Raw genomic sequence first — 12523 nt, forward strand, 5'->3', positions numbered from 1 at the left:
CTAGCTGCATTCCAACACTCACACCATTTTGTGTGACTTGAAAATGAACCAGAGTTCATCTTACTAAAATTTTCTCTCTCCATTTACTGCATCAAGTTAAAGATAGAAGGGCCCTTTTCTACTTATTTAAAGTATGAGCAATACCCCCACTTTCAACACAGATCATCAGAGTATCAGTAAGGAAGCAATGCCCCCCAGATGCACAATAGACCCCCTTGACCTGACCATCTGCCCTCCAGTGGTGGAGCACACCTGCTTCCACGCAGAGTATTCACCAGGAAAGATCATAAGTTAGGTCCCAAAACACGTCTTAACAGATTTATGAAGACTGACATCATATCAAGTATCTTTTCGGACACAACGGCATGAAACTAGTAATCAGTAACAGCAGAAAACAGGAAAATTCACAAACATGCACAGATTCAACAACACACTCATGAACAACCCATGGGGCAAAGAAGAAATCAAAGGGAAACCACGAAATACTTTGAGACAAACCTAAGGGGAAACACAACACACTAAATGTACAGGATTCAGCAAAAACTGTTCTAAGAGGAATGTTTATAGCTATAAACGCCTACCTTAAGAAAAAAGAAAGATCTGGGCGCCTGGCTGGCTCAGTCGGTGGAGCACGAAACTCTTGGTCTCCGGTTTGTAAGTTCGAGCCCTGTGTTGGGTGTATTGATTACTTAAAATCTTTTTTTTTTTTAAGATTTTATTTTATTTATTTGAGAGAGTGAGAGAAAGAGCACAAGGTGGGGGAGAGGCAGAGGGAGAGAGAGAGAGAAGCAGACTCCCTGCTGAGCAGGGAGCCTGACGCTGGGCTCAATCCCAGGACCCCCAGATCATGACCCGAGCCCAAGGCAGATGCTTAACTGACTGAGCCACCCAGGCACCCTGACTACTTAAAATCTTTAATAGAAAAAAGAAAAAGAAGAAGAAACAAAGATCTTAACAAACCACCTCAGTTTATACCTCAAGGAACTAAAAAAAAACTCAGCCCAAAGTACTTAGAGGGAAGGAAATAACAAACGTCAGAGCAGAAATAATGACAATGAAACCAGAAAAACAGTGGAAAAGGTTGATGCAACCCAGAGCTGGCTTTTGTAAAAGACTCATCTCTCTACTCACCACTGGCAAGAATGTGAGGGGGGACAACATCCATGGTCAGGCAGCCAACTGCATTTCCCACTCCACTCCCATCCTCGCTCCCTTTCATTCCTACAGTCAGCTGAATTCACTTCCCTAGAAAGAACCAGACCTGTTTTCACTTCATCACGCAACCCACGTTCATCCTCCTCCTGGAAGCCCCTCCTCCCATCACCTCCCATGTCTCACACCTTCTCAAGCTCCAGCCCACCCAGCTGCACCTGCTCATAGACACCTGACCGCTATTCTCCATCATCATATCCCTGTTTGTTTCTTTACTCCTATATCCTTTCTCTTCCCCCTACACTGAGCTGGGTGAGTAGTCTCCTGATCCACTGATGGATACTTCAGCCACAGTGTCTGGACACAGGGAGCAAACAGCCCCTCCTACTGTTCCATATCACCTCCAACAGCAGGAGGAAATACAGCAAGTTTATGCTGGTCTCTCCTTTGAATTATAATGACCTGCAAATTCCCTGGCATTGCAGGGTGCATGGGATTCAATGAATCCCATGGAACCTTCCTTATTGGCAAAAGATCTGACTTGAGTCTCATGCAGTAAGGCCTCCTATGACCCCTCTGGAAACCCCACTCTGTGCTCCCTAATTCACACCTCCACCCAGCTGTGGCATAGATGCAGATGCTCAGAGTGAGGCAGGGTTGGCGTGCGTCCTGCCCAATCCATGTTGGTGCCCAACCACATCCCCAAGTTCCTGCTCTCCTGGGTTTTGCCCTGAACAGAAGGAACCACTCACCTGGCTGGTCTTTGCTCCAGAGCTCTGTGCAGGGAGGTGTCAATCACAACGAGCCAGAGTTACAGGGACAGGGTTCCTGGACCCGATCTCCCCACAGAGATGCCCTTACCATGTCAGCTGTAGTCTTGGTGACCCTCTGCAGGGAGAGCCTGGGGCATCTCCAGTGAGGAGCTAATTTAATCCCCAGTGCAAATCACCATCATTCTCTTCAGATGATTAAGGACAGTTGTTGGCAATTAACAAGAAGATTGGGGTGTGGATAGCCAAAGAGCTGGCATAAAAACGTTTTCTAGCTCCCTGTGGAAAACCATATTCAGAACCAAAGTTGTAATCAGGAGTTAAAAGGACGCAGAAAAGCACATCAAGGACTTGTTGGGGAACAAGATGTGACCACTCCCCCTGCTCATGCTCTCTCTCTAGCGCTTGCTCTCTCTCTCTCATATAAATATATAAAATCTTTAAAAAGAAGATGTAACCACTGGGGCACCTGGATGGCTCAGTCAGTTAAGCTTCCAACTCGATTTCAGCTCAGGTCCTGATCTCCTGGTCGCGAGATGGAGCCCTCCCTCCCTACCCCCTTTCCCTGTGTTAGTCTCTCCACTCTGCAGGGAGCCTGCTTAAGATTCTCTCTCTTTCCCTCTCCCTATTCCCCTCCCCTTCTGCTCTTGCTCATGTTCTCTCGTTATCTCTCAAAAAAAAAAAAAGATGTGACCGCCGACTTACCCATGAGCTGCACCTGGGTACTTAGAGGCTCCTCATCCTCTCTCCTGACCTTGGAATGTGGATTTGCTTGCCTTTCCCACTTCCAGAGGCTGCTCCAAGGGCATAGCCTTGAGATAGTGATGTGATGTTGAAAAGACCTGCCTGAGCCCAATTAGCACCTCTTTATAAACTTAGAAGGTTTGGAGGGCAGATTCAGGGATCCATTCATCTTGCTGCTGCCCCCAAGACAAGCCTCGTATTTGCTTTGCTTACTAAAATTTTGCTTATTAAAATTGCCATCTACCAACCTGGAGTGGCCTGCCTCCTTCTTCGGTCCCTTCCTGCCCTCTGTGTGCTGGGGGGCCAGCTTCCAGTAACACCAGGAAAGCTCCCTAGAGGGCTCCCTTTATTTCCATTGGGGTATGTTCCTCAGTGCTTTTTCATCTTTCCAAAATACTGACCATCCTCACTGGGTCAGGACTCTGGTCTTAACATGACTTTAAATTCCATGCTTCTTGCTGTTTATGGCCCTAGGTCTTTTTAGTCTGGAAAATACCCCATTTTGAAAGCATTTTCCCACCTCAAAATACAGGTATCCCTAATCCCCACATGACTCCAAACAAGATGATAATTTCCCTTCCAAGTCCCCATTCAGCCCCCCTCCTGTGCCTCTCATTGTGTAACCAGACTCCCCTCTTTATTCTGGACCATTTGCACATGAAGCATTCCTGAGCCTACACATTGGGCGAAGGGCAAAGCCATATAGGAAACATAAGTGATAACAAAGGAATTCAGACTTCCAGTGCCCACCACCCACCCTGGTATCTAAAGTCCATAGTGCCCCCAACCCCTGGGACAACCATACACTCCCTATGGGTTTCCAACAGTCTTTTCACCAAGAAATTGTTCTTTTTGCTGTCTTTTGTTTACTATTGACTATGACCTCATGTTTTTTATTCTACTTTTAGGGCCAATTCTTTAACACTATATTTCACCCACAATATTTTATATTAGTTTGAGCATTTATAATTTCAAAGAGCACTATTTAACATTTGCTCATTAAAATATAAATTTTAGGGATGCCTGGGTGGCTCAGTCAAACAGCTGCCTTTGGCTCAGGTCATGATCTCAGGGTCCGGGATCCAGCCCCACATCGGGCTCCCTGCTCAGCGGGGAGTCTGCTTCTCCCTCTCCCTCTGCCCCTCCCCCGATCATGCGCTTTCTCTCAATCTCTCTCAAACAAATAATAAATAAAATCTTTAAAAAATAAAATACAAATTTTATGGACCCCTGGCTGACTCAGTCAGAGGAACGTGCAACTCTTGATATTGGGGTCATGAGTTTGAGCCCCACGTTGGATGTAGAGATTACTTAAATATTTTTTAAAAATTAAAACACTTTAAAAAAATAAAATACAAATTTTAATGGACGTTTTCAAGCACACAAAACTGTAGACAATAGTATCACAACCTTCCCCCTACACACACACCCCTCAGGAACACCTTGTCTACTTTAAACCATCATTTACACTGAGCAGATCTAGTTTCATTTATATCTCCCTCATATTTCCTTACCCTGGAGAACGATAATTATACTCTGGCTAGGAACAGCTGGCTGTTCCTATTAACAGACATCGCTATGATGATGCATTCATGGGGTGAAAACCTTTATCAGTTAATGCGTTCAAAGAGGAATGAACAACAGGGGAGAGCTCATGATAGGAGTGTCACATCATCGCTTCTATGTTGCCTTTTGGAATGTCCCAGTCGACCACTTCCCCCCAACCTCCTCACTCCAATTGTGCAAGTAAACTAAACATCATCAACTACAAGCATTAAAAGACGATAATGATTATTTGAGAGCATGAATAAAGCAGAAATGTTAAAAAATGGCACCATGGTTGATGTGGTTGGATCTCTGCTCTGATTCATAAAATGTTGAATCACCTAACGGATTGTGTGCTTTACTGTTAGGAGCATAAGATCTCATAGCCCAGAGGTAAATTTGTATGCCTTCATAAAAAGGATAAACAAATGGGTAATCTGTTACAGTCACTATAACGAGAACAATCTCCACAATAATTGTGGACCTGTGCTTATCTGGGTCAACAGCAATGATTTAGGGTCTGCAGATGTCCTTTTGACTGTGGTAACATTTGATGTGGTCAGACCCACCATCTCCCTTAGTTCCCTTTGCTTGCTTTCCACAGAGCTACGCTCGTCACATTTTCCTTCTACAGAGCTAATTATTTATGGAGATAGGATTTGCTGTTAGTTGCAGATACTTATTATCCAAGTCATTTACTCATGCCGCAGATTTGGTGATCTCCATGTACACTTCCCCTAGAAGGCTCACAGGTGTTTGAACTTAGATGTTCTCTCAAGTGCCAAAACTAGAAGAATCTGGAGTTAAGGCCTCTGGTTCCAGTAAAATTGTATGTGGAACCAAGAGAGACCCTGCCCATCACAGCCACATGAAAATGCTGAGCCCAAGACCTGTCCTTGGATGGTTCAAAGCAGCACATTCTATGGATTGGAAAGTGTTGGATATGGGAGTGGATGGAAGTCAGGGCAGAAACTGTCATGGCCTTTGGGTGGCCAGATGTGAGAACTGAAATGAACTCCCACCAAAACTACTTTGGGGCCGAAGTAAAATGGATCCTTCTAGATCTGGCCACACGAAAATGTCAGAGAATTAAAAAAAAACACACACACTACCAAATAACTTTTTTCTATGGCAGTTGTCAATCGATGATATTCTAATTCCATCATTCCTTCTACATTTACTAGTTGCTACCGGACCCATCTATCTTTGGTTGCTGGCTCTGCCACTCCAGCTGTGTAATCTTGGGCAAATGAAAGGAAAGAAGCCAAGGGTCAGCCTAGAATTTTGCATCCAGTAAGAAAGACCTTCAGAAATTAGGGTGACACCTCCTTCTCTCCTTCTCTCTCTTTCCCTTGTTCATCCCTCTCTTGCCACATCCTTCCCCCTCTCAGGCTACCATGCAGTTGGTAGAGCTGCAGAGGCACCCTGGTGGTGGCATGGGAACCCTCTAGATTGCAGGGCAGTGAGGACAGAAGCGGACAAAACAGCTGTATAGTTGTGTTTTAGTCACCACACACCCAGGGATGCAGGTGGTGAGGAGGTAGGGGAGCCATGGGAAGGAACAGTAGAAGCAAACCTGCATTACATGAAGGTACTGGAGGGATGGGGGAAAGTAGGCAGAGGACTCAGGCACTGTGGCTATGAGTGGGATCCTCGAGCATGTAAGTGTTGAGCAAATAGAATGGAATACAGGTTTCTCACTGTTGGAGGAAATATTTATAAGCAGAGAACAGGGAGAAGCTAGAATGAATCCTAGGGGCTGGTTCTGATGGGAGGAATTCAAATGTGAATAACTCATATGTGAATAACTCCTAGTTCATTACGCACATGCATGTGTGCACATGTATGAAACCTAATTATGAGCTTTTTGCTGAGAGGTCCCAGAAGCAATGGCACGCTGGTAACAATGCACAAAGCTAAAAGCAGGTCTTGGTTTCCAGCAACCAACCTCCACTGAGGGGATCTTATTCTTTGGTGAAGTGGTAGATACCAGGGCTACGTCTTGAACAGCACAAGATGAGCCTACAATGATTCCTTTTGTTAAATCATACAGCCATACAGATCTTCCACTGGCCAATCTGGGACAACATGAACATGAAAACAGATAATGATTGCATCACAATGAAATCCATTGAACCATACAGGAATTTAGGAATCCTTTGGACGTGAATAAAAGACAATGGATGGATGATTAAATAAATACATGGGATGAAGGGAAGCCTCTTCCTTCAGTAGATTCCTACTAACTAATGTTGAGGGCTGATGTTAGAGAACCATCCTGTTGGTTGTTCCAATGGGAGCTGTGATAGCTAAGGCACATGAGTGTAAGGTGACAAGGAACAACACAGTGGGACAATCTCAGGACATCTCCCCATAATGTGCTAAATCAGTTGCAAAGACCAAATGGTACACATAAGATGGAGAGATTTGGCAGATGCCAACCTGACCAGGTGATCAAGGTGAACATAAGCACCGTTAGGATGGGTGAACACCGTGCGTGCCCTGGTGTGAAGCACTGGGAAGAGAACAGCAACGTTTCCCAGGTCCTCCTACCGAGGAAATGTGAGCTGAGTCTGGTCTTGAGGAAGCCCAGAGAGACCCACGGGGAGGGTCATTCAACAGAACAAAGTAGGGCAAGGATATGAAAGAAAGGGAAAGTCAGCAATAACAGTTTGATACTGGAGAACAAGGAAGAGACACAGCAACAAAGTGCACATTCCTGATGGGTAATTCCAACCAGAAAGGAAAAGGAGATGTTTCGGATCCGTTGGAAAATTTGAGCATGACCCATGGATAGAGCAGTGGTGGTGTGTCTACACTGATTTTCTAAATCAAAGGACAGTATGTTGTCATTGCAGGAGTGTCTTTGTTGTAGAGAAAACCACACCAGTGAGTTTACGGTGTACACACATTGCTTTCAAGTGGTTCAGAAAAAAAAAAAAGGTGATAACAGAATAAAATGTACAGAAATTAGTTAATAAATCAAATGTAGTAAAGTATTAATTGTTGGGGTATCTGGGTAAGGAAGAAAATTATGTATATTTGAAATGATATCAGATTAATAATTGTAAAAATAAAATTAATTCAAAGGCATTGAATTTCTCAATTTTTAAAATGAGGTTGGATAGTGCTGAATACATCTTTGTTATTGATCACGTTTTTTTAAAGATTTTATTTATTTATTTGACAGAGAGACACAGCGAGAGAGGGAACACAAGCAGGAGAAGTTGGAGAGGGAGAAACAGGCTTCCCGCGGAGCAGGGAGCCGTTGCGGGGCTCGATCCCAGGACCCTGGGATCATGACCTGAGCCGAAGGCAGACGCTTAACGACTGAGCCACCCAGGCGTCCCTATTGATCACATTTTATTACCTTTTTTCAAATAGACATTTTGTATAATTTAATGGGAAAAACAGTGAGATAAAGATATATTTAGATAAATACTGAAATAACTCACATAGAGCAAATCTGTACTTCAAAAAAGCTGAAGGAGGTGTTTCATACTGAAGGAAAATTATACCAGAGGAAAACACACAAAAAAGAATTATTATCAGCAGAATTGGCAATCGTGTGGATACATGTGTAATCTATACTTTATCATTTCTTATTTTCTCTAAGAGACAACTGGCTCATGACAGCAAAAATAATAGCATTAATTGTGGGTAATAACATATGTAGAATAAAAATTTATAAAAACAGTATCATAAAACATTATAAGGTATATGGAATTACACTATTGTAAAATTCTTACATAATCTGTGAAATGGTCAACAGTAGTTCTAACTGGAATGTAATAAGTTGGAAATCCACTTTAAAACAGCTACAATCAGCAATGTTCACAAAAGCCAAACTGTGGAAAGACCGAGATGCCCTTCAACAGATGAATGGATAAAGAAGATGTGGTCCATATACACAATGGAATATTACTCAGCCATCAGAAAGGATGAATACCCACCATTTGCATCGACATGGATGCAACTAGATAGGATTATGCTAAGTGAAATAAGTCAAGCAGAGAAAGACAATTACATATGGTTTCACTTATATGTGGAATATAAGAAATAGTGCAGAGGACCATAGGGGATGGGAGAGAAAACTGAATGGGAAGAAATCAGAGAGGGAGACAAACCATGAGAGACTCTGGACTCCAGGAAACAAACTGAGGGTTACAGAAGGGAAGAGGGTGGGGAATGGGGTAACTGGGTGATGAGTATTAAGGAGGGCATGTGTTGTGATAAGCACTGGGTGTTATACGCAACTAATGAATCGTTGAACACTAGGTCAAAAACTAATGATATATTATATGTTGGCTAATTGAACGTAATAAAAAATAAAATAAAACAACTACGACAACCACTAAAAATAGTTATACCTTAACACCATTAATTTTAAAAATACCAGACTGTCCCAAAAGGAGGCAAAAGGAAAAAGAGAGGGACGCCTGGGTGGCTCAGTTGTTTAAGCGACTGCCTTCAGCTCAGGTCATGATCCTGGAGTCCCGGGATCGAGTCCCGCATCGGGCTCCCTGCTCAGCAGGGGGTCTGCTTCTCCCTCTGACCCTCATGATCTCTCTATCTCATTCTCTCTCTCAAATAAATAAATAAAATCTTTAAAAAAAAATTTAAAGAAAAAAAGGAAAAAGAGAAAAAAGCAGATAGGACAAAGAAAAAAACTGAGTCCCCAGTTTCTGTATTTCAATGATAAACTAGAAAATCTGAGTAACAAGTTTATAGATGGCAGCTGTAAACCCTCCTTAATATTACTTCATTTATCCAATCGATGAACTTCACTGAGGGTCAGCCATGTAAAGAAAACCCACAAGGTATAAAGGCAAAGCAACCCACTGGACAACCCGATTCTCTGTGTCAGACTACAGCATATTAGAGAAATAGGAGTGAAATGCAGTAATCAAGTCAGGCAGAAAACACCTCTCCATCTACCAGGTTTCTTACCTGCATCTGTGAAACAAAGCCTCTGCACCCCCTCCGGCGTAGTATTTACCTGTAATATTAGATTGTGTACCAGTGTATGCGAGGTGTTCATCGTGCCCACACGGAGATAAAATTTGCAGAAACACTTTGAATATTCCTGAAGAAAGAAGCTTTGTTTCAGCATCAGCACTGGTCGAGAGGGAAGACATGTTTCCTTAACAATTTTGTATGTCTGTCTTAAGCTCATGATTGGTGAGTTGACTTTGAGATCTCCCACGGCAGCCCCAGTATCAGATTTACCCTCTAAGGTTGTATAAAACACTGGTGCTGAGTAAATGGTCACTGAATAGAGTGGTCACGGTTATCAAAGCTGGCTTCCACGCATTTACGTCTGATCTCTAACAACTCAAGAGCAGGACCTAGGAGGCCCAGGGTTGCAAAGGATCAGCAGGAAGGGGCTAAAAGCGGGGAAACATAAAGCCAAAATACTAGAGGTCTGTATCAACCACAGACGGAAACCTACAAAGGCAGTAAGATAAAAAGTGACAATGGAATTCACATAAAAGCTGACGAAGGTGGCCACCAGCCACACGATGGTGTGGGCAGCTCTGGTCTCCAGGGGGTGTTTGTGGAAGCTGTTGGGGCTGTGAACATACGGCACTCTCTGGTGGTACCTGTGCAGGAGGGGAACCATGGAACCACTGGACCAGACCATGAGGCCAATAAACACGGCATTCCGCGGCAACCCACAGGATGACTGTGCTTGCACTGGGATGCACGGAGGAGCAGAACCACTTCCCTCGGGTGTCAGAACTATTTTCCACGTCCTGTGCACCAGTGACGCTCATGGGAACATAGGAATTCATGAAGATACTGAACATCCAGCAGATGCAACAGGAAGGATGAATGACCTTGGGGGCTCGTCCTCTGAGCATGGTCCACACCATCCTCTCCGGGATGAGTGTGAGGAACCGACAGGCGCTCAAGATGCAGATGGAGCACACATGGTGGTGCTGCGAGCCACTCTGTGTATGTAATATACAAATTTACACCCAAGACTGGACAGGCGCTTCCTCAAAACAAAAGTTGCCTCCATGTAGGGAATCCCGGCAGACAGAAAATCCAAGAGATTGGCTACAGCCACGTGGGTGAGAATCATGTGGGGAGGCCTCTGCTTGTGTCCATGCAAGACTGGAGAGAAGTTACAGAAGAGGAGGGTGACATTGGCCAGAGCCCCAATGCCCATCTGGAAAAACAAGATGGTTTTCAGAGCCTCTTCCCCTGTGGTTCTTAGGGCGTTGCTCTGCGAAGACATGGTGAGGGCTTCAGAGTGGCCTGGAGTGAAGAGCAGGCTCTGTTAGTGCCTCAGGAGGACTCTTCCTAATTATAGGACCTCATAAAGGGATCCTGGGCCTTTTCTTCTCCTGAAAAGGGAGACAGTCGTATTCCACATGAGACTCGACCTGGAGAACATGCCACAGACACCAATTTCACATTATTACTTTGTACTTCTACTTACTTTTTTAAATTCTATTTTATTTAAATTCAACTAATTAACATGCAGTGTATTATTAGTTTCAGAAGTAGAGGTCAGTGATTCATCAGTTGCATATAACACCCAGTGCTCATCACATCACATACCCTCCTTAATGTCCATCACCCAGTTACCCCATCCCCCCACCCACCTCCCCTCCAGCAACCCTCAGTTTGTTTCCTGGAGTTAAGAGTCCCTCATGGTTTGTATTTACTATTACGTCCTGACTCTTCACCAGAATGTAAACTAACATAAACTTAAGAACCATGCTTGTCTTATGAAAAAATATGATTGACCCACAAAAAGTGTTAAGTAACATGCACTTAGTAAATAAATAAGTGAAAGGAGGTGGTCATACTGTACCCCTCTTAGAATTTATCATTATTCTGTCACCATAATTCATTAACCTAAGATAATGAAGTAGAAAAATGCAAACTCATGTTCAAATGTATAAGATTATCTAACTCATTAAATTTGCAACAGTCAGCTTTTGAGAATGCTTAATATTATTCATCAGAGTGACTGAATATGATATACCTTCCAAAAAATCAGTAGCCTTCTGATTAAGCAACATGACCCTAAAATGACCTCAGAGTGACCACAATGTGAATTTCATGTCAACTGTTGATCGCAGTGGCCAAAACAAAGTTAGTTCCCATATAGTGTTAGAAGTTGTAATAATAATAAAAAAAAAAGTTGTAATAATAGCAGTAGAAATATGATTATGGTACAAAATATTTGTTTCCTTGTTTTGATTATCTATCACTACAATATGAAGTAAAAGGTATTATAATATCAAATGGGAAAAATGGATCAGGTATGTTCCATCAAACTACTTCTGAGACTTGAAAATTAAATATAATTCATCTCACTAACATTTTTTCTCTCTCTCCTTGATGCTTCACACACACACAGAGCAACACTCTCTCTCTCTCTCTCTCACACACACACACACACTACAAAACAAAGAAAAATGACCCCAAAAATCTCCAGAAGAATACAGAAGCAATTGCATTCTACTGCCGTAGGATTTCAGAAAGGAAAAAAAAAATAGAGTCATTAAATCCTAATATCATTACACCACAGACTGTTTTTCTCTGTGAATATCTCTCTGTATGTGTATGTGTGTGTCAATGGACCTTATTTACATCAGCATTTTGAAGTTATAACCTGAACTCTGCACATCAATTTTCTACACGCATTCATACAAAAGCCTAAAATCTGTTAGGTCTGAGAAAATAAGCAGACTCTTCTGTACATGGTTGAGGAGGTCAGTGACTCTGCTCATCCAAAGCTTGGCTCAGATTCCTAAGAGATCCCGTCTTTTTTCCCGCATTGTCAAGGACTCTAGGACACAGAGATCTACAGTGACTCTCTCCACTGCGGTCCCACCCAGAGACAGTCCCCAACACATGTCCACCAGCCACCAGCCCAGCCAAAGCGCAGGCAGAGTTAGTACCTGTCCTCTACAACCTTACTACACAAACCCAGTTCTGAGTTCCTCTCCTGTTGGAGACGACTTGTCTCCTGGTTTTTGCCCTGAGACTGAACGTAAGAAACCACTCACCTGGCTGGTCCTGCTCCAGCGTTCCGTGCAGCAAAGTGTCAATCAGGAAGAGCCACAGTTATAGAGACAGGGTCCCTAGACCTCCTCTCCCCACAGAGACGCCATTACCATGTCAGTGTGTCTCAGGAACACTGCCTGGAGAAGCTGGGGCGTCTCTAATGAGAAGCAGATTTTATCCCCATTGCAAGTCTTCACCAGCCACTTCTGGTAATTAATGGTAATTTTTGGTAATTAATTTAAAGTTCCTGAAAAGCTGCTAAACAACAGGCAGAGAAGAGTTTC

General features: G+C 43.2%; 1 pseudogene; it reads right to left on the reverse strand.

The window, feature by feature from the left end:
* Nucleotides 1-9546: 9546 nt before the first annotated feature.
* On the reverse strand, nt 9547-10455 carry LOC110573598 (annotated as a pseudogene).
* Nucleotides 10456-12523: the final 2068 nt, after the last annotated feature.

This window comes from Neomonachus schauinslandi, chromosome 16 (assembly GCF_002201575.2).
Source record: "Neomonachus schauinslandi chromosome 16, ASM220157v2, whole genome shotgun sequence".
In the NCBI taxonomy this organism is placed as follows: domain Eukaryota; kingdom Metazoa; phylum Chordata; class Mammalia; order Carnivora; family Phocidae; genus Neomonachus; species Neomonachus schauinslandi.